Consider the following 21,196-nt stretch of genomic DNA (forward strand, 5'->3'; position numbering starts at 1 on the left):
TTCCAGAGTTTTTTAAGAAGTGAATTCAACAATCCTTTTGAACACTTATATGTGTAAAAGAGTGTTTTAGCTGCTGAAGTAGGTACAGTATTGGAAAACAAGGGTTGCAAGTAATAATAATAGACTAGTAACCTTGGCATCATTTCTGAACAAATTCTCAAACAAATTGTCATTATGTTGTTGGTACTTAGAAAAGAAGGCGCTCATCACTAGGAGCCAGCATAGGTTCACAAAGAACAAGGCATGCCCCATTAGCCTCCTTTTCTTATAGGGTAAGTAGACTGGTAGGAACATTAAATGCTCTGGTCACAACATACCAAGAATTACAGCTATACTTACTAGATTTTAATTATGTGCTGGGCACTGGGTTAAATGCCTTATATAGGTTATCTCATTTAGTTCTCATTTTACAGTTGAGGAAAGCTATACAGAGAACATTTGACAACATTCTGTGATGTCTTGGTAGACAAGAGAGAAAAATGTCTGAATAATTACATAGGTAGGTGGATTCATAATTGATTAAGAGACCATATCCAAAGGCTGATGATTAGTAGGTTGATGTTAAATTCAACAGCAGTACATTCTTTTTTCTCTCCATATAACAAATTTTATTTATAGAGAAATTTTAGATTGCATAAAAATTACTTTAAAAATATAGGGGATTCCCATATACTGCACCCACCCCTACACGCAGTTTAACAGAAGTACATTCTTTAGTGTGTACCTCAAGACCCTATCTTTCCCCATATCTTAATTAAGATTTTTATCAGTTACTCTTAAAATTGTGAGGGAGAATGTGGTATTTTGAAGCTATGTACACCCCCCAAAAACATGTTCTTAAGTTTAATCCATTCCTGTGGGTGCAAACCCATGGTCATTAGAGCCTGTGGATGAGGCTACTTCAGTTAAGGCATGACCCACCTTATTCAGGATGGATCTCAATCCTCTCACTGGAGTTCTTTATAAGTGGAATGAATACTGAGAGAGAGAGGGGAAAAAGAGAGAGAATGCCATAGAAACAAGAACTGAAAACAGCAAAACCTGGAAGAGATGGGAGAGACCAGCAGATGCTGTGTACCTTGCCACGTGGCTGAGGAGCCAAGGATCACCAGCAGCTAGTCTTCAGGAAGAAAGCATCACCTTCATGATGTCTTGATTTGGACATTCTCATGGCCTCATATTGGAAGCTAATAAATTCACATCGTTAAAAGCCAACCCATTTCATGGTATCTCCTTTGAGCAAACTGAAACAGAGAGCTAGTATGTTATGTAACAGAAGAATCATGATCCCCCTCCTCCCCCCCCCAAATTAAGTAATTAGAATGACAGGTGGCATCTATGAAAATATTTGTTAGAAATGGCCCATTTTATATTTCATGTGTAAATATATGATAATGACAAAGACATACATCTGAATTTTTTTTTAAAATGCACAATTTCGGGATGGGAGACTTGGAGTGCTCAAAGCAGTAGTTTTTTTATTATTATTTTAAAATGCCAGTGTTTATTTAAATATTGCATATCTCCAAAAAGTTTTTAAAAAAATGAAACTTAAGCAGGAAGTCAGCAAATGCTATATACCTGCCTATCTCTAGCACTAGAGATAGTGCTAGAATAATGGGGATCTTGATGGTAGAACTTCAGATGTTCCAATCACTTTCCAAGGAATTGCCACATTTGCTCTCCTTCGTTATTTTATTTATTCAGAGAAGATGATACTGGCTTAGTGAATGATGCTGCTTCTTTGTCAGTGCAACAGAAAGTGCTGCCACATACCTGTACATTTGTTCAATTCATAGCCCCTCAGTCATGCTTCTTCGTAAGCAATGTTTCTGACATTTATGATTAGGTTCAGTAACTTGAAGAGCAAAAGCCTTGTTTTTGAATTCGCCATTAAAAGTAAACTGGTGTTCTGGTTTTCCATCTGGCACCTTATAAATTCTAAATCAATTAAGTGTAACTTCCAAGTAACCAGGTTTATACTTTCTGACATCACCAATATCATAAAACTTTGAGGCTTCAGGGTCATTCACATTGATAGCAGTTAATTTCCAGTCTGTTTCATCCTCATCGATAAGAGCCAAAATTCCAAGATCTTCACGTGAATAACCTCTCTACAAGCAGTAGATGCTTGAAAAATAAATAAATAAATAAACAAAGCAGAGGTGTATGCTTGGGTGTCTATCTTCCCTCTTATTGGGCTGGTTTGTGAGTCAGTGGTTTATTATAACTCCCCAAAGGCTGACGCCCACTTAAGCTACATTATTTTGAAGCATGTTGTAAAAAACACAGTTCATTATCATTTTTATTCTACATCTGGCTCAGTGTTTTTAGGTCTGTTTGCCACATTTTAAGGAGGATTTTAATAAATAATGTATCCAGAGGAGAGTAATCATAATGAAGCTGTCTTGAAACATACTTGCGAGGTAATTGAAACATTTGAGGTTGTTCAGCCTGGAAGAAAGACTTTAGTCTTAGTGGGGTCATGGTAATGCTTTTCAGATTAGGTAGTTGGATGGTCTTTAATCTTCCTCACTCAAATCTGTTATTCTGTGAAACACGTGAAAGGATGGCATATAGAAGAGGGATTAAACATATCTTTTGCTTTTCCAGAGACTAGAACTGAGAACAATGAATGAAAGAAGGGAAATATTGGTTCATAATGAAAAAGATGGTTCTAACAATTGAAAATGGAATGGACATTTTCTCTTCGAGGCATTAAATTAACTTGTACTGTGTAGGGTTTAATCAGGTTATCCTCCAAGGACTTTCCAACTTTTTAATCATTGGTTATAATTCTCCAAAATTTTCTCAGTGTTTTATGGGTTTATATAGCAATAAATGTTAGGGAAAACTGTATTTTCTTGATTATCAATTTTTTTGTTGTTGTTGTTTTTTGTTTATTTTTGAGGTTCCAGGGCCAGGGATTGAACCTGGGACCTCAGATGTGGGAAGCTAACACTCAAACACCGAGCTACATCGGCTCCCCTGAGTTGTTTTTTTCATTTGTTTGTTGTTTTTTTGTTTTTAGAAGGTACCAGGGATTAAACCTGGGACCTTGTATGTGTAAAGTTGATGCTCAACTGCTTTAGCTACATCTGTTCCCGATTATCAACTTCCAATATAGCAATATTAGGATATAAAACAAATTTAACAGGAAACAGACTTTGGCCCAGTGGTTAGGGCGTCTGTCTACCACATGGGAGGCCCAAGGTTCAAGCCCCGGGCCTCCTTGACCCGTGTGGAGCTGGCCCATGCACAGTGCTGATGCGCGCAAGGAGTGCCCTGCCACGCAGGGGTGTCCCCCGCGTAGGGGAGCCCCACGTGCAAGGAGTGCACCCGTAAGGAGAGCCGCCCAGCGCGAAGGACGGAGCAGCCTGCCCAGGAATGGCGCCGCCCACACTTCCCGTGCCGCTGACGACAACAGAAGCGGACAAAGAAACAAGACGCAGCAAAAAGACACAGAAAACAGATAACCGGGGGAGGGGAGGGTATTAAATAAATAAAAAATAAATCTTTAAAAAAACAAAAAAACAAAAAACAAATTTAACGGATTTTTTAAAAAGTTTACTTACAATTCCAAAGGAAATAAAAATTTTATTAAGGTTTGTTTTAGAAATGTCACAGACTATTTGAAGTTGTTCCTAAATATTATGGTATAAAATATTAAATTTAAATATTTTAGTGTGTTTATCTTTTCCACATTAAAAAAAAGTATCAAAAAATTGAAACCAAAGGCTCTTAACTTCTAAATGTTTGAGGTGTTTAAATCCAAAATGAAATAAGCTGTTTTTTTCATTATCCCTTGAAGAAATATGGGACTTTCCTGCATTTATGACTTTGTTCATATTTTTCATCCTAAGAATACCTTCTCCCTTCCTTTATGACTATATAAAATCTAATCCTCAAGACTTTTCTCCAGACCCATTTCTTCTCAGGTATCTCCAACCAACACTGGTATTTTTCTTCCTTTTGTAAGAAAGGTGTTATAGAAGTACTCTAATACTTTTGTGAAATGTTTCCTCATTGCTTCACATACATAAATTTTTGTTTTGTTTTGTTTTTTTTAACCAATCAGATTATAAGCCCCTTGAGGACTCCTTGACTAGAGTATGAAAATTATTTATTGAATAATTATAATTTAGAAACTCAGTCATTTGAATTTCACCTACTATAGAAACAATTAGTAGTAGAAATAGAAAAAGTCTATGCAGAACTTACATTTGTTTAATTTCTATTTTATCTCCAGTTGTCTTTATTTTTTTACCTTCATCCAATGTATTATCTGTATATGATAGTAATGTATCAATTTAAATATAGAAAAATAAGGGGAAAAAGTTCTTTCATCCTTACATTTTAATACCACTGTCCAAAATTGTGAGGTTTCCTTCTAGGTGTTTTTCTCTATGCATATGCTAATTTCCTTGTAATTAGTCCTCAAAAGTGACAGATAATTTTAAATGCTTGTTTCAAAAAGAAATTTCTCATAAGAATAAAGTAAAATGAGGAGATATGTAACAGTAAGCTGAAAAGTACCAGTGGTTTACTTCTTACTTTGTCATGTTAATATGGACGCAAAAATGGTTACTAGAAAACGAAAATATATTGCAAATATTCAAGAAATGTGTGTCAATGTTTAATTGAATCATAGATGAAATTAAAGTAATATCATTAGCTTCATTTTTTATATTCTCTAGTCTCCACACAAAATCTTTTTCATATCCAATATGTGTTTCTCACTTAGAATTTTGAAAAATCAAGCCAGCATTATCATAGTGGTTATCAATTTGCCTTAAGCAAATGGCCTCCATTTTGATGATGGCTCTTCATTGTTTCTTCATTGGGGATTCTCTGCAATGTCAATTATTTTCAGTTATTATGTTGGTTCAATTAAAAAAATTCTGAAGACTCTTAGGAAATATGTAAATTTATTGGGCATAATTTTACAACCGTTGACTAGTGTATTAGTCAGCCAAAGGGGTGTTGATGCAAAATACCAGAAATCGGTTGGTTTTTATAAAGGGTATTTATTTGGGGTAGGAGCTTACAGTTACCAGGCCGTAAAGCACAAGTTACTTCCCTCACCAAAATTTACTGCCACGTGTTGGAGCAACATGGCTGCCTATGTCTCTAAGGGTTCAGGCTTCCTGGGTTCCTCTTTTCCCTGGGCACATTGTCTCTTTCTGGGTTCAGTTGCTCTCATTGCCTCCACAAGGCCAGCTGTAGACTATTAGGCAAATGACTTGTTTGCTTACTTCCAGCTCAAGACTCCAGCATCAAAACTCCAACTAACTTTCTGTCATGTTTTTCTCTGTGAGTCCCTGCCCACCAAGGGAGCAGGGATGCACAATCCTACTGATGTGGCCCAATCAAAGCCTTAATCATTATTTAATCAAGTAAACCTCTGAATCCAATATAATCTAATATGCCCAGAGGAAAAGACCAGTTCACAAACATAACCCAGTATCTATTTTTTGGAATTCATAAATAATGTCAAGCTGCTACAATTGGGAAGGTGGATATATTGGCTAGAAAATCTTGAAGCGGGCTAAGAATCATGTAATATTGTTTTTCATGCATGTTTTTAGAAACTGTCCATTATATACTAAAGCTGTATCTCAGGTAATTATACTAATGAAAGCTGGATAATTCAGAGTCACTTTTTTTTTTTTTAAAGATTTATTTATTTATTTCTCTCCTCTTCCCCCGCCCCCACCCCGGTTGTCTGTTCTCTGTGTCTGTTTGCTGCATTGTCTTTGTCCGCTTCTGTTGTTGTCAGTGGCACGGGAATCTGTGTTTCTTTTTGCTGCGTCATCTTGTGTCAGCTCTCCGTGTGTGAGGCACCATTCCTGGGCAGGCTGCACTTTCTTTCGCGCTGGGTGGTTCTCCTTATGGGGCGCACTCCTTGCGCTTGGGGCTCCCCTATGCGGGGGACACCTCTGCATGGCACGGCACTCCTTGCGCACATCAGCACTGCACATGGGCCAGCTCCACACGGGTCAAGGAGGCCCAGCGTTTGAACCGCGGACCTCCCATGTGGTAGACGGACGCCCTAACCACTGGGCCAAGCCCACCACCTCACAGTCACTTTTTATTTGACATGGGGTGTGATTATATTTGCATTGCTACATATTAGAGTGTAAATGAACTTTAAATATTTGTATGGTCCAGGAGTATTAAGTAGAACCATGAATGAAACATCAACAGCATACAAATGAAAATATTACTTGCTCTTACACTATTTTAAGTACAGATTTATAGCTTTAACTTGTGATAAGGCAGTCAGTGACATTGAAAGTAGACTGTTAAATTGTCATTTTCTTCATGGAGTAATATTATATGCCATTTTGTCCCCCGCACTTAATAATGCCCCCTACATAAGAGATTCTAAATGTATCTTAATGGAATAAATGAATGAATGGGACCATTTTGATATACACAAGAATTTGAAAACTGAATAATGGATGGTAGTTGTAGTCTTCAGTCTGTTTATTAAATTTTATTTCTCTACTTTGTTTTGATCATACAATATCTAGTTTCTCTGCATCCTCCCCATCATTAATACTGCCATTATTTTTTATTTTAATTCTTGTAATAGAAGAGATGTGGTATCTCTAGTGGTTTTAATTGGCATTTCCCTGAGGGCTAATTGAATTGAACACATTTTTATATTTGCCACCTGTGTATCCTCTTTGGTGAACTGTCCTTTCAAATCTTGTGTCCATTTTCTAATTGGATTGTATTTTTGCATTGAATCTTGAGTTTTTAAAATATTCTCAATGTGAGTCCTTTGTCAGATATGTGGTTTGCAAATATTTGTCCATTCATGTAAGTTGCAAATTTGTTGGTTTAAAGTTGTTTATAAGATTTCCCTGTATAAAACACCTTCTAACTTGACTTTCCCCATTTTTGACCCAGGGATTATTTAGAAATATGCTGTTTTTCAAATGTCTGGGGATGTTCCTAGCGTCTTTCTCATATTGATTTCTAAGTTGGTTCTCTTTTGAGCAGAGGATATAATTTGTATAACTTGAATCCTTTTGAATTTATTGAGCTTTGTTTTATAACCCAAAACATGGTCTCCCTTTCTAAAAGTGTTCGTGTACACTTGAAAAGTATGTGGATTCTGCTCTTGTTGGATAAAATATTCTGTAAATGTCCATCAGATCAAGTTGGTTGATAATAGTAACTATACTGTATCCTTGCTGATTTTCTATTTAGATCAGTTGTTAAGAGTGGGGTATTGAAATTTCTGATTATCATTGTGGATTTGTCTATTTCCCCAGGTGATACCATCAGTTTTCTCTTAATATATTTTGAAGCTCCGTTCTTAGGAGCATACAACTTTAGTATTGTTATGTTCTCTTGGTGACTTGACCCTTTTATCATTACAAAGTGGCTGTCTTTTTTCCTGATAATCTAAAATCTACTTTCTTTAACATTAATAGGGCCATTTCAGAGTTCTTTTCAAAAATATTTTTTTTTAACGAGGTACAGGGGATTGAACCCAGGACCTCATACATGGGAAGCAGGCACTCAATCACTGAGCCAAATCCAGTCCCCAATGAGAATTGGGTGTTTTCGTTTGTTTCTGTTTGTTTTTAAGGAGGTCCTGGGGAACTTGTACATGGGAAGCAGGTGCTCAGCCACTTGAGCTGTATCTGCTTCCCACCAGTTTTCTTTTTTTTTTTTTAAGATTTATTTTTATTTATTTGTCTCCCCTTCCCCCTGCCCCAGTTGTCTGTTCTCTGTGTCCATTTGCTGTGTTTTCTTCTGTGTCTGCTTCTATTCTTGTCAGCTGCCGTGTCAGCTTTCCATGTGTGCGGCACCACTCCTGGGCAGACTGAACTTTCTTTCACATTGGGCAGCTCTCCTTATGGGGAGCACTCCTTGCGCATGGGGCTCCCCTACGCGGGAAACACCCCTGAGTGGCAGGGCATTCCTTGCGCACATCAGCACTGTGAGTGGGCCAGCTCCATATGGGTCAAGGAGGCCTTGGGTTTGAACCGTGGACCTCCATGTGGTAGGTGGATGCTCTGTCCATTGAGCTAAGTCCGCTTCCCGCACCAGTTTTCTTTTTGACTAGTGCTAGCATGCTATATCTTTTCTCATTCTGTTACTTTTTTTTTTTTCTGGTTTACATCATGGTTTATATTTTAGACTGTACAATTTTCTAAATTTTTAGTTACCTTATATTTTACATTATGATTTACATTTTAGCCTATAGACTTTTATACATTTTTGGTATAATTTAACATGTCCTGTGTCCATCATTGCATGATCATGTGGAATACTTCATTTGCCACCCCCCCACCCCCCCCCCCCCCGGTTACCCTGATTCCATCTATTCTATACCTCTCTCCCCCTTTCCTCAGGGCCCACAGTGACAATCTGTCTTCATTACTTGAAGGACCAGATTCACAGATACTTGCAACAATGTTGAGAGCTTGACATACTTGATTGTCCTAACCCATTGGGAGCCACCAGTTCTCTCAAGAGACACAATTCCCTCTGTTTGAGAACATCCCCAGGATGTGGGTCCACCTTTACACTCATTGTATGGGTCTCCACCCAATGATATAACACACTATGACAAAATGAGCATTCACACACTCCCTAGAAGCCTGCCCCTGTGCCAGATGCCCCCCCTTAAGCTCCTTAAACAGGTAATCCTTCCTTATTATATTTTCTAAAGAGTTTTCTTAACATTATGTTTCAACCACATACCTGACAATCTCCCATGTTCAGATGTTCCCCCCAGCCCTCCCCCCGATTCCTTGGGCCATCCGACCCATCCTCCCAACCCTAGCCCCCTTAAGCCCACAAAGCCTCACCCAAAGGTATCCCTATGCCCCCATCTTATCCCTGCCCTGTGCAAATACTTAACCTCCAGCTTATCATAGACTTCACCCATGTAGGCATCAGCTTGGAACCTTCCTCTCCCCCCCAACTTCCTTAAAGCCTATCATCCAGTCTTTAGCTCTCTAAGACAGCTTGGTTTACTTATTTCATATCACAGAGGTCAGGTAGTATTTGTCCTTCAATGTCTGGCTTACTTCACTCAACATAAGGTCCTCAAGACTCATCCATGTTATCCCATGTGTTTGTACTGTATTCCTTCTTATAGCTGAGTAGTATTCCATTGTATGTGTATATACCACATTTTATTTATCCATTCATCTGTTAATGAGCATTTGGGTTGGTTCCAACTTTTTTGGCAATAGTGAATAATGCCGCTATGAACATTGGTGTGCATATGTCAGTTTGTGTCCTAGTTGTCAGTTCTTCTGTGTATATACCCAGCAGTGGAAATGCTGGGTCATATGGCAGATCTATAGCTAGTTTTTTGAGGAACCGCCAAACTGTCCTCCAGAATGTCTGGATCCTTCTTCATTCCCACCAGCAGTGGATGAATGTTCCCATTCCTCTCTATCCTCTCCAACCCTTGTAGTCTTCTGTTTTTTTGATAGCTGCCAGTCTCATGGGAGTAAGATGGTATCTCATTGTAGTTTTGATTTGCATTTCCCTAATAGTGATTTTGAGCATTTTTTCATGTGCTTTTTGGCCATTTGCATTTCTTCTTCAGAGACGCATCTGTTCAAATCTCTTCCCCATTTTTTAAATGGGTTGTTTGTCTTTTTATTTTTGAGATAATAGGAGTTCTTTATATATGCAGGATATTAGTCTCCTATCAGATATATGGTTATCAAATATTTTCTCCCATTGGGTAGGCTCTTTTCACTTTCTTGACAAACTCCTTTGAGGTGCAAAAGGATTTAATTGTGAGGAAGTCCCATTTATCTATTTGTTCTTTTGCTGCTTGTGCTTTGGGTATGAAGTTCCTGAAGCCATTTCCTATTACAAGGTCCTGTAGATGCTTCCCTACATTGTTTTCCAAGGTCTTTATTGTCTTGGCTCTTATATCTAGGTCTTTGATCCATCTTAAGTTGATTTTTGTATAAGGTGTGAAATGATAAACCTCTTTCATTCTTTTGTATATGGATATCCAGTTCTCCTGGCACCATTTGTTGAAGAGGCCATTCTTTTCCAGTTGAGTGGGTTTGGCGGCTTTGTCGAGTATCATATGACTGTATACATGAGGATCTATATCAAAACTCTCAATTCGGTTCCATTGGTCAGTGTGTCTGTCCTTACGTCAATTCCATGCCATTTTCACTACTGTAGCTTTGTAGTATGTTTTGAAGTCAGGTAGTGTGATTCCTCCAATTTCATTTTTCTTTTTCAATATGTCTTTGGCTATTCGGGGCCTCTTTCCGTTCCAAATTAATTTCATAGTTAGTTTCTCTAGTTCATTAAAAACTGCTGTGTTGATTTTTATTGGGATTGCATTGAATCTGTAGATCAGTTTTGGTAGGATACACACCTTAATAATATTTAGTCTTCCTATCCATGAACAGGGAATATTCTTCCATTTATTTAGGTCTTCTTTCATTTCCTTGAACAATGTTGTGTAGTTTTCTGTGTATAAGTCTTTTACATCATTAGTTAAATTTATTCTTAGGTATTTGATTTTTTTATTTACTATTGTAAATGGTATTTGTTTCTTGATTTCCTCCTCAGATTGCTCATTATTGGTATACAGAAATACTACTGATTTTTGTGCACTGATCTTATAACCTGTGATTTTACTGAACTCTTTTATAAGTTCTAGAAGCTTTGTTGTAGACTTCTCAGGACTTTCTATATATAGGATCATGTCGTCTGCAAATAGTGAAATTTTGAACTCTTCCTTTCCAATCTGGATGCCCTTTATGTCTGGTTCTTGCCTCAGTGCTCAAGCAAGTACTTCTAACACAACATTAAATAGAAGGGATGATAGTGGGCATCCTTGTCTTGTTCCTGATCTTAGAGGGAAGGATTTTAGAATTTCACCATTGTAAATGATGTTAGCTGTGGGTTTTTCGTATATACCCATTACCATGTTCAGAAAGTTTCCTTCTATTCTGATCTGTTACAGTGTTTTATCAAGAAAGGGTGCTGTATTTTGTCACATGCTTTTCCTGCATCTATAGATATGATCATGTGGTTTTATTCCCTTCAGTCTGTTTATGTGGTGTGTTATGTTAATTGATTTTCTCATGTTGAACCATCCTTGCATACCAGGAATGAATCCCACTTGGTTGTGGTGTATAATTCATTTAATTGTTGTTGAATACGATTAGCAAGTATTTTGTTGAGGATTTTCACATCTCGGTTCCTTAGAGAGATTGGTCTGTAATTTTCCTTTCTTGTGGTATCTTTGTTTGGCTTTGGTATTAAGGTAATGTTGGCATCATAGAATGAGTTAGGCAATGTTCCTTCTGTTTCAATTTTTTAGAAGAGTGTAAGCAAGATTAGTGTTAATTTTTTCCGGAATGTTTGGTAGAATTTACCTGTGAAGCCATCTGACCTAGGACTCTTCTTAGTTGGGAGGTTTTTAACGACTGATCCTATCTCTTGTGATTGGTTTGGTGAGATTGTCAATTTCTTCTTTCATCACTGTAGGCTGCTTATGTTTTTCTAGAAATTTGTCTATATCCTCTAAATTGTCCTTCTTGTTGGAATATAGTTTTTCAAAGTATCTTCTTATGATAGTCTTTGTTTCTGTGGGGTCAGTGGTGATAACCCCTTTCTCATTTCTTATTTTGTGTATTTGCATCTTCTCTTTTTTTCTTTGTTACTTTAACTAAGGTTTGTCAATTTTATTGATCTTCTCAAAGAACCAGCTCTTTGTTTTGTTTATTTTTTCAAGTGCTTTCATATTTTCTATTTCATTTAGTTCTGCTCTTATCTTTGTTCTTTCTTTCTTTCTTCTTCCTTTGGGTTTAGTTTGTTGTTTTTTTACTAATTCCTCCAAGTGTGCAGTTAGTTCCTCAATTTTAGCTCTTCTTTTTTGATAAATGAATTTATAGCTATAAATTTCCCTCTCAGTACAGCTTTTACTACATCCCATAAGTTTTGATATGTTGTGTTTTATCATTTTCATTAGTTTCAAGGTAGTTATTGATTTTTTTTGAGATTTCCTGCTTGACCCACACTTTTCTAAGAGCTTGTTATTTAACTTCCATATCTTGGTGCCAAATCTGGGTCTCTGGCCCTTGCAGATTTTCAGCTTCATTCCACTGTGGTCAGAGAAATTATTTTGTATGATTTCAGTCTTTCTGAATTCGTTGAGACTTTCTCTGTGGCCTAGCATGTGGTCTCTCTTGGAGAACGATTCATGTGCACTTGAATGTATATCTTGCTGTATTTGGGTGTAATGTTCTGTATATGTCTATTAAGTCCAGTCCAGATCCTCTAATATATTGTTCAAAGTATTTGTTTCTTTATTGATTCTCTTTTGAGATGTTCTGTCCAAGGGTGATAGCGGTGTGTTAAAGTTCCCCACTGTAATTGTAGAGGCATCTATTCCTTCGCTTAGTTTTTACAGTGTCTCACGTATTTGGAGGTGCCCTTGTTAGGAGCATAAATGTTTATGGTTGTTCTTGCTTCTTGAAAGATTATCCCTCTCACTAATATGTAGTGTCCATCTTTGTCTCTCACACTTGTTTTGCATTTAAAGTCTATTTTGTCTGATATTAATATAGCTACTCCTGCCTTTTTTTGGTTATTGTTTGCTTGTAAGATTGTTTTCCAGCCATTCACTTTCAATCTCCTTGAATCCCTGGGTCTAAGATGTGTTTCTTGAAAACAGCATATAGATGGGTCATATTTCCTTATCCAATCTTTCATTCTCTGTCTCTTAACAGGTGAATTTATTCCATTGACATTCAGTGTTATTACTTTCAAGGAATTACTTATATTAGCCATATTTTCTTTGGATTTGTGTTTGTCATATTTTGTTTGATTTTTTTTTCTCTTTTTGTTTTTTTAGTTGTTCTTATACTCTCCTCCAACTCTCTCTCTCCTGTTTTTTTCTTTACTCCTGCAGAACTTCCCTTAGTATTTCTTGAAGGGGAGATTTCTTGTTGGCATACTCTCTTAGTTTCTGTTTATCTGTGAATATTTTGAACTCTCCATCATTTTTGAATGCTAGCTTTGCTGAATAGAGTATTCTTGGTTGGAAATGTTTTTGATTTAGGACCTTGACTTTGTTGTACCACTGCTTTCTTGGCTCCATGGTTTCAGATGAGAAATCAGCATTTAATCGTATGGCTCCTCCTACACACTCTAAGCCAAACTCAGCATGTAAATGCATTGCCTTCCCCCCAGTGTGGGACATGACTCCTGGGCCTCCCTGGCACCGAGGGATTACTACCAAGTACCAGCTGATGATGTAACTAGAAAATAACCTTGAATAAAAGGGTCAACTCAGACTAGCAGAATATCTCAGCCTACGTATAATATCAGGAGTTAAAAATGCTTTTTGACCTGAATAAAAGAGGGAAATGGAAAAGACAAATGAGTTTATATGGCTATGAGTCTCCAAAAAAGAGCCAGGAGATTATCAGAGGGGTGGCCCTTATGCACACCTCAGCAGAGTCCCAGAGACAGATAAAGTAGATACAACCCCAGGTATTGGTTCTTCTGAAGGCTACAGAGACCCACACGTTATGTGGTCATGGCAGATGAAGTTCAGTGCCGTGTCAGTTGGCCCTGCTTTGGAGTTGTGTTTCTGTGTGATGGAGCTGGACTCAGATGTGATCTTTGTTCACAAGCCTCTTCTGTTACTTTTACCAGACCTGTGGTTGGCGCTGGGGTTTAATGTATACCCGGGGGACCTGAATCTCTGGACTGTTCATGTGATAGCCGGGCCCTGAGCCTCAACAGACTAGCAACTCCTATCCTCTGGTTTATTGGACTTACCCCACTCAGCTAACATGGAGGTGAAGAAGGTCACCCACCACACCAGGGAGCCAAGAGTGCCTACAACTGAAAGCAGGAGAATTGCATCCATCATCCCTGTGGAATCTAAGCCCCCTCTTGATATAGATGTGGAGTGGACACAACCATTCTAAGGTCCACAGGATAGAGGAATAGAGTATGGATTAGAGTGGACTTATTGATACTCTATTCATGAACTATTGTGATTAGTAATCGAAGAAAATGTAGCATTGATTTGGAGAAAATGGCCATGGTGGCTGCTGGGGGTAGGGAATGGGAGGAAGAGATGTGATGTGGGGGCATTTTCAGGACTTGGAGCTGTCCTGGGTGGTACTGAAGGGATAGTTACTGGACATTGTATGTCCTCCCATGGCCCATTGGGTGGATTGGGGGAGAGTATCAACTATAATGTCGACCATTGACCATGTGATGCAGCAGTGCCCAGAGATGTATTCACCAAGAGCAATGAATGTCCCATGGTGATGGAGAGGTTGTTATGAGGAGTGGGGTGAGGGGGGCCGGGGGCATATAGGGACCTCATATTTTTTTAATGTAACAAAAAATAAAGACAAAAAAAGAGAGGCAAAAAAATAATAATCTTATGGAGCCTCCTTTGTATGTGATGGTTATTTTTTCCTCTTGCTGCTATTAGTATTTTCTTTCTGTCTTGAGCATTGGATAATTGGACAAGTATATGTCTTAGGGTAGGCCTGTTGGGATTTATGCTGTTTTGGGTTCGTTATGCTTCCTGGACATGTACGTCCATCTCCCTCAATAGGTTTGGGAAGTTTTCAGCCATTCTTTCCTCCAACACACCTTTTGTCCCCTTTCCCTTGTCTTCTCCTTCTGGGATGCCTATAAGGTGCATGTTTGTGCATTTTGCATTGTCATTCAGGTCCCTAAGTCCCTGCTGGAATTTTTTCTATCTTTTTATCGATCAATTCTACTGTGTGTGTGATTTCAGATGTACTGTCCTCTACATCACTATTTCTTTCCTCAGCCTCTTCAAATCTGCTTTTATTTGCTGAAAGTATATTTTTGATTTCTTGAGTTGTGCTGTTCATCACCATTATATCCATTATCTTTTTGTGTATGATTACATTTTCTTCTGTATGCTCTCCAAGTGTTTTCTTAATATCCTTAATCTCTTTCTTCACTTCATTAAATTGGTCCATGATATATATATTTTGAGAGCTTTGATTATTTGTTCAATGTTCTGCTCCTCTTCCTGGTTTTTAGTTTGTTCTTTGGGTTAGGCCGTGTTTTCCTGATTATTGGTTTGATTTGTAGTTTTTTGTTGCTGTCTGGTCATCATTTCATCTTTTTTTTTTTTAAGATTTATTTATTTCTCTCCCCTCTCCCCCCATCCCAGTTGTCTGTTCTCTGTGTCTGTTTGCTGTGTGTTCTTTTGTCCGCTTCTGTTGTTGTCAGTGGCATAGGAATCTGTGTTTCTTTTTGTTGTGTCATCTTGTTGTGTCAGCTCTCCGTGTGTGTGGCGCCATTCCTGGGCAGGTTGCATTTTCTTTTGCGCTGGGCGGCTCTCCTTATGGGGCGCACTCCTTGTGTGTGGGGCTCCCCTACATGGGGACACCCCTGCATGGCACAGCACTCCTTGCGCTCATCAGCACTGCACGTGGGCCACCTTCACACGGATCAAGGAGGCCCAGGGTTTGAACCGTGGACTTCCCATGTGGTAGATGGACACCCTAACCACTGGGCCAAGTCCGCTTCCCATCATTTCATCTTGTTGGGTTTATTCAGTTGATTAGCTTCTTCGTCTAGTCTCACTTTGTTCTTCTTATTCTGTTTCCTTGTTGTTGGCTAAGTTCCCTTGAACAGGCACTACTCCTGTCGCAGTCTCCCCAGATCAATGTACAGACACCTCCTGCTTTGTAAGTTCTGAAACAGCCTGTTCCAGCAAGGTTCTGACCCCACTCAGCCGGTCCTTTGCAGGAGAGATTATGAGGGTCTAGTCACTCAGACACTATCTTGCCCCACCTCCCTGTTACTTTTAATTTACTTTTATCTCTATATTTAATATGTGTTTCTTGTAGGCAGCATGTGGTTGGGTCTTGCTTCCTTTTACCCAATATAACAATCTCTGTCTTTTAACTAAGGGTGTTAGGCCATTTACATTAATGTGATTATTGATATAATTATGTTTGAATCTGTCATCTGTTTGTTTTTAATTTGTCCCATTTGTTCTTTGTTCCATTTTTCACTTTTTCTGCCTTTTTTTAGATTGCGTATTTTCTATTACTCTATTTCATTGCATTAGTAGCTTTATTAGCTATAACTATGTTTTGTTATTTTAATGGTTACTGTTGGGTTTGTAGTATACATCCTTAATTTATCAAAGGATATTATACCACTTCATGTATAGTATGAGAACCTTACAATAGTATACTTCTGTTTCTCCCTTCTTGGCCTTTATGCTATTGTTATCATGCATTATACTTTTACATATGTTATAAATGCCACAATACATTATTTTTATTTAAACAGCCAATTATCTATTAAAGAAAGTAAATAAGATAATTTTTAAAATCTTAAATATTTGCCCTTGAAATGATCGGTTCTGGTGCTCTTCATTCCTTTAGTAGATGCAGAGTGATATGTGAATTTTCCTTCTGCCTGAAGGACTTTAACATTTTGTAATGTTGTTCTGCTGATACTGAATCTTTCTGCTTTAGTGGGTTAGAAATGTCTTTATATTGTCTATTTTTTTTTTTTAAAGCAGGTCATCTATGAATAGCTTAGTGCCAAGTTCCCCACAAATGTATAGTGTGTGACAGGCAATGGGGTGGCTCCCTTTCTGGCTGCACCCTGGCCTTTACTTTTAAGAGAGAGTTTTGCTGAGTCTCTATGTTGACAGGTTTTTTTTTCCTTTCAGTACATTAAAGATGTTGCTCCGGTTTCTTCTTGTTTGCATTGTTTCCACCAAGTTGATATGATCCTATCCATATATAACATGTCTTTGTTTTTTTCTCACTGCTTTTAGATTTTCTCTTTTTTGCTGGTTTTGGGCAGTTTATGATATACAGTGATGTAGTTTCTTTGATTTTCTTGTGCTGGGGTTCTTTGAGCTTGTTGGATCTCTAGGTTTCTACTTTCACTAAATTTGGAAAGTTTCAGTCTGTTTCTTCAGATATTTTTTATGTATAGTCCTTCTGTTTGGGTAATCCAATTACCAGTATGTTAGACCACTTGAAGTTCAACAACTCATTTGATACTTTAAAAAAAAAAAAAATTTCTTTATTTTTTAGAGTTTCTGCGGTTTAAAATTTACAGAGTTTTCTTTTGCACTGTGTACTCTACTTGAATCTCATTTAGTATATTTTCATCTCAGCCTATGTAGATTTTATCTATAAAAACAATGAATTTTACCTATAAAAACTTCTATTTAAAAAAAATATATCTTCCATATTTTTATTTAACTTTCTGGGCATGTTGAATGTGGTTCTAACAACTATTTTAATATCTCTGCTAATTCTAAACATCTGTGTCAGTTTGGAGTTGTTTTTCTTTTAATTGTGGTAAATAACACATAAGAAAATTTACCATTTTATACATTTTAAGGTGTATAATTAAGTGGCATTTAGTACATTCATAGTGTCATACAACCATTACTACTCTCTAGTTCAAGAAAATTTTCATTTCTCCAAAAGGAAACCCTCTATCCATTAAGCAGCCACTTCCCATCCCCTGCAGCCATTCTCTCCACCCCCTTGCTTGGCCCCCTGCAACCACTAATCTCTCTGTCTAAGGATTTGCCTGTTCTGGATATTTCATATAAATGGAATAATCCAGTATATGGCTTTTTCTGTCTGACTTCTTTCTTTTAGCATGCTGTTTTCAAGGTCTGTCTATGTTGTAGTACGAATCAGTACTTCCTTTCTTTTTATGGTTGAAGAGTATTCCATTGCATGAATAGTCTATGTTGTTTATCCATTCATTTGTTAATGGACATTTTTAAAAATTAAATTGTCTTCTTTTTTTTTTTAAAGATACATAGATCACAAAAAATGTTACGTTAAAAAATATAAGAGGATCCCACATACCTCCACCCCCCTTAACTTTTCCCGTATCAGCAACCTCTTTCATCATTGTGGCACATTCATTGCATTTTGTGAATACATTTTGGAGCACTGCATTGCGTGGATTATAGTTTACATTGTAGTTTTACACTATTCCCCAGTACATTCAGTGGGTTATGGCAGGATATATAATGTCCAACATCTGTCCCTGCAGTATCATTTAGGACAACTCCAAGTCCCGAAAATGCCCCCACATCTCATCTCTTCTTCCCTCTCCCTGCCCTCAGCGACTACCATGGCCACTTTCTCCAGATCAGTGCTACAGTCTACTAGTCACAATAGTTCTATAGTAGAATACTACTAACTCCACTCTAATCCATATTTTATTCCTCCATCCTATGGACCCTAGGTTGGTAATGGTTAATGGACATTTTAGTTTCCAACTTTGGGCTATTGTGAATAGTGTTACTATGAACATTTGTATAAACTTTGTTTGAACACCTGTTTTAGACTCTTTTGGGTATATACCCATGAGTGGAATTGCTGTGTCATATAGTAATTCTACATTAAACTTATTGAGGAATTACCAAACTGTTTTCTACAGTGGCCGCATCATTTTACATTCCTACTAGCAATGTATGATGGCCCCAATTTCTCCTCATCCTTGCTAACACTTATTTTCATCATTAAAAAAAAAAAAAGAGGCCATCCTAGTATGAGAGAAGTAGTTTCTCATTGTGGTTTCGATTTGCATTTCCCTAATGACTGATAATGCTGAGCATCTCTTCATGTGCTTGTTGGCCTTTAGTATATTGTCTTTGCAGAAATATCCAAGTCCTTTGTCCATTTAAAAATTGTTTTTTCAAATTGGGTTTTTCTTTGGTTGTAAGAGTTCTCTATATATTCTGGATACTAGATTCTTATCAGATATATGATTTATAAGTAATTTCTCCCATTCTGTAGATTACCTTTTACTCTTCTGATAGTGTACTCATGTTTTTTTATTTGGTTGAAGTCCACTTTATCTATTCTTTCTTTTCTTGCTTGTGCTTTTGATGTCATATTTAGGAAACCATTCCAAATTCAAGTTCACAATGATTTAACCCTATGTTTTTTTTCTAGGAGTTTTATGATTTTAACTCTTCCATTTAGGACTTTAATTTTGTATATGGTGTGAGGTATAAGGGTCCAAATTCTTCTTTTACATGTGGCTATCCAGTTGTCCCAGTACCATTTGATGAAAAGACTTTTTTCACAACTGAAAATCAGTTCTCCATAGATGCATAAGTTTAGTTGTGGACTGTCAGTTTTATTCTATTGATCTATATGTCTGTCCTTATGCCATTGTTTGATTACTGTAGCTTTGTAGTAAGTTTTGAAATCAGGAGGTGTGGATCTTCCAATGTTGTTCTTTTCAAGATGGTTTTGGCTATTTGGGGTCCCTTGCAATTCCGTATGGATTTTGGGTCAGCTTTTCCAGTTCTTCAAAAAAGGCTATTGGGATTTTGATAGGGATTTCATTGAGTCTCTAGATCACTTTGGGGAATATTGCCTCTCCTTATGGGGTGCACTCCTTGGGTGTGGGGCTCCCCTATGCAGGGAATACCCCTGAGTGGCAGGGTACTCCTTTTATGCATCAGCCAGCTCCACACAGGTGAAGGAGGCCCAGGACTTGAACCACGGACCTCCCATGTGGTAGGTGGATGCCCTATCCACTGGGCCAAGTCCACTTCCCTTTGCTAGTATTTTTGTTGAGAACTTTTGCATCTATAGTCATATGGGTTATTGGTCTGTAATTTTCTTTACTTGAGTTGTCTCTCTCTGACTTTGGTATCAGGGCAGTGTTGGCCTTGTAGAATGATCTCAGAAGTATGACCTTCTCTTCTTCTTTTTTTTTTTTCCTTTGGAATGGTTTGAGGAGGATTGGTGTGAATTCATTTTTATATGTATGATAGGATTCACCTCTGAAGCCTTGTGGGTCTAGGCTTTTCCTTTGTTGAGAGATTTTTGGTACTGATTCAATCTCTTTATTTCTTCTAGATCTACTCACATTTTCTTTCATGTTGAGTCAGTTTCTATAGTTTGTGTCTTTCTAGGAATTTGTCATTTTCAATAGATTTTCTAATTTGTTGGCATACAGTTGTTCATAGTATTTATTTATAATCCTGTTTATTCCTGTCAGGTCGATAGTAATATCCCCACTTCCATTTCTGATTTGAGTCCTCTCTCTCTCTCTCTCTTAATTCGGTCTATCTAAAGGTTTGTTTTGTTGACGTATTCTATTGCATTCCTATTCTCTGTTTTGCTTATTTTCACTGTAATATTTATTATTTTCTTTCTGCTGCTTGCTTTAGTTTCAATGTGTGCTTCTTTTTCTAGACATTGACATAAGTTATTGATTTGAGAGCTTTTTTAATGTATATGTTTACAGCTGTAAATTTTCTCTGAGCACTGCTTTTGCTGCCTTCCATACATTTTGGTATGTTGTGTTTTTGTTTGTATTCATCTCAGAGTACTTTCTAATTTCCTTGTGAGAGAGAGATATATATTTTAAGGAGGCAGGCACTCAACCACTGAGCTATATCCCTCCCCAATGAGGGTTAGGTTTTTTTTAAGATTTATTTTATTTATTTATCCCCCCCTTGCTGCTTGCTTGCTCTCTGCTCTCTGTGTCCATTTGCTGCATGTTCTTCTGTGTCTGCTTATCTCCCTTTGTTGCACCATCTTGCTGCACCAGCTCTCTGCAGGCACGGGTCGTCAGTTCTCCACAGGCATGGGCTAGCTTGCCTTCACAAGGAGGTCCTGGGAAGCAAATCCAGAGCCTCTCATATGGTAGATGGGAGCCCAATTGATTAAGCCACATCTGCTTCCTAAGAGTTAGTTTTTGTTTGTTTGTTTGTTTTGTTTTTAGGAGGTACCAGGGAGGAACCCAGGACCTTGTACATGGGAAGCAGGTGCTCAACCACTTGAGCTACATCTGCTCCCCTGTGATGTCTTTTGACTTTTTAATTTCCACATATTTGTCAATTTTTCCACATTTCCTTCTGTTGATTCCTAATTTCTTCCATTGTGGTCAGAGAAAATTCTCTGTATGAGATTGAGATTGTTTTGTGACCTACCTTATGGTTATCTTGGAGAATGATCCATGTGTACTTGAGAAGATTGTATATTTTGCTGCTATTGGGAAGAGTGTTTTATAAAGGTCTCTTGGGTCTAGTTGGTTTATAGTGTTGTTGAAGTCTTCTATTTCCTTATTGATCTTCTCTCTAGTTCTGTTCACTATTAAAAGTGATTTATTGACATTCCAATGATTATTGTAGAACTTTCTATTTCCC

At 37.6% G+C, this 21,196-nt stretch overlaps 1 protein-coding gene and 1 pseudogene across 3 annotated transcripts in view; one reads left to right on the plus strand and one right to left on the minus strand.

The window, feature by feature from the left end:
* GLCE (glucuronic acid epimerase) overlaps positions 1-21,196 on the plus strand; it is a 127,874-nt gene that overhangs the window by 12,938 nt on the left and 93,740 nt on the right. The gene's annotated exons all lie outside the window — the stretch shown is intronic.
* LOC101421327 (inorganic pyrophosphatase 2, mitochondrial-like) lies at positions 1,654-17,931 on the minus strand (annotated as a pseudogene).

Source organism: Dasypus novemcinctus, chromosome 3 (assembly GCF_030445035.2).
Source record: "Dasypus novemcinctus isolate mDasNov1 chromosome 3, mDasNov1.1.hap2, whole genome shotgun sequence".
NCBI classification, from domain to species: domain Eukaryota; kingdom Metazoa; phylum Chordata; class Mammalia; order Cingulata; family Dasypodidae; genus Dasypus; species Dasypus novemcinctus.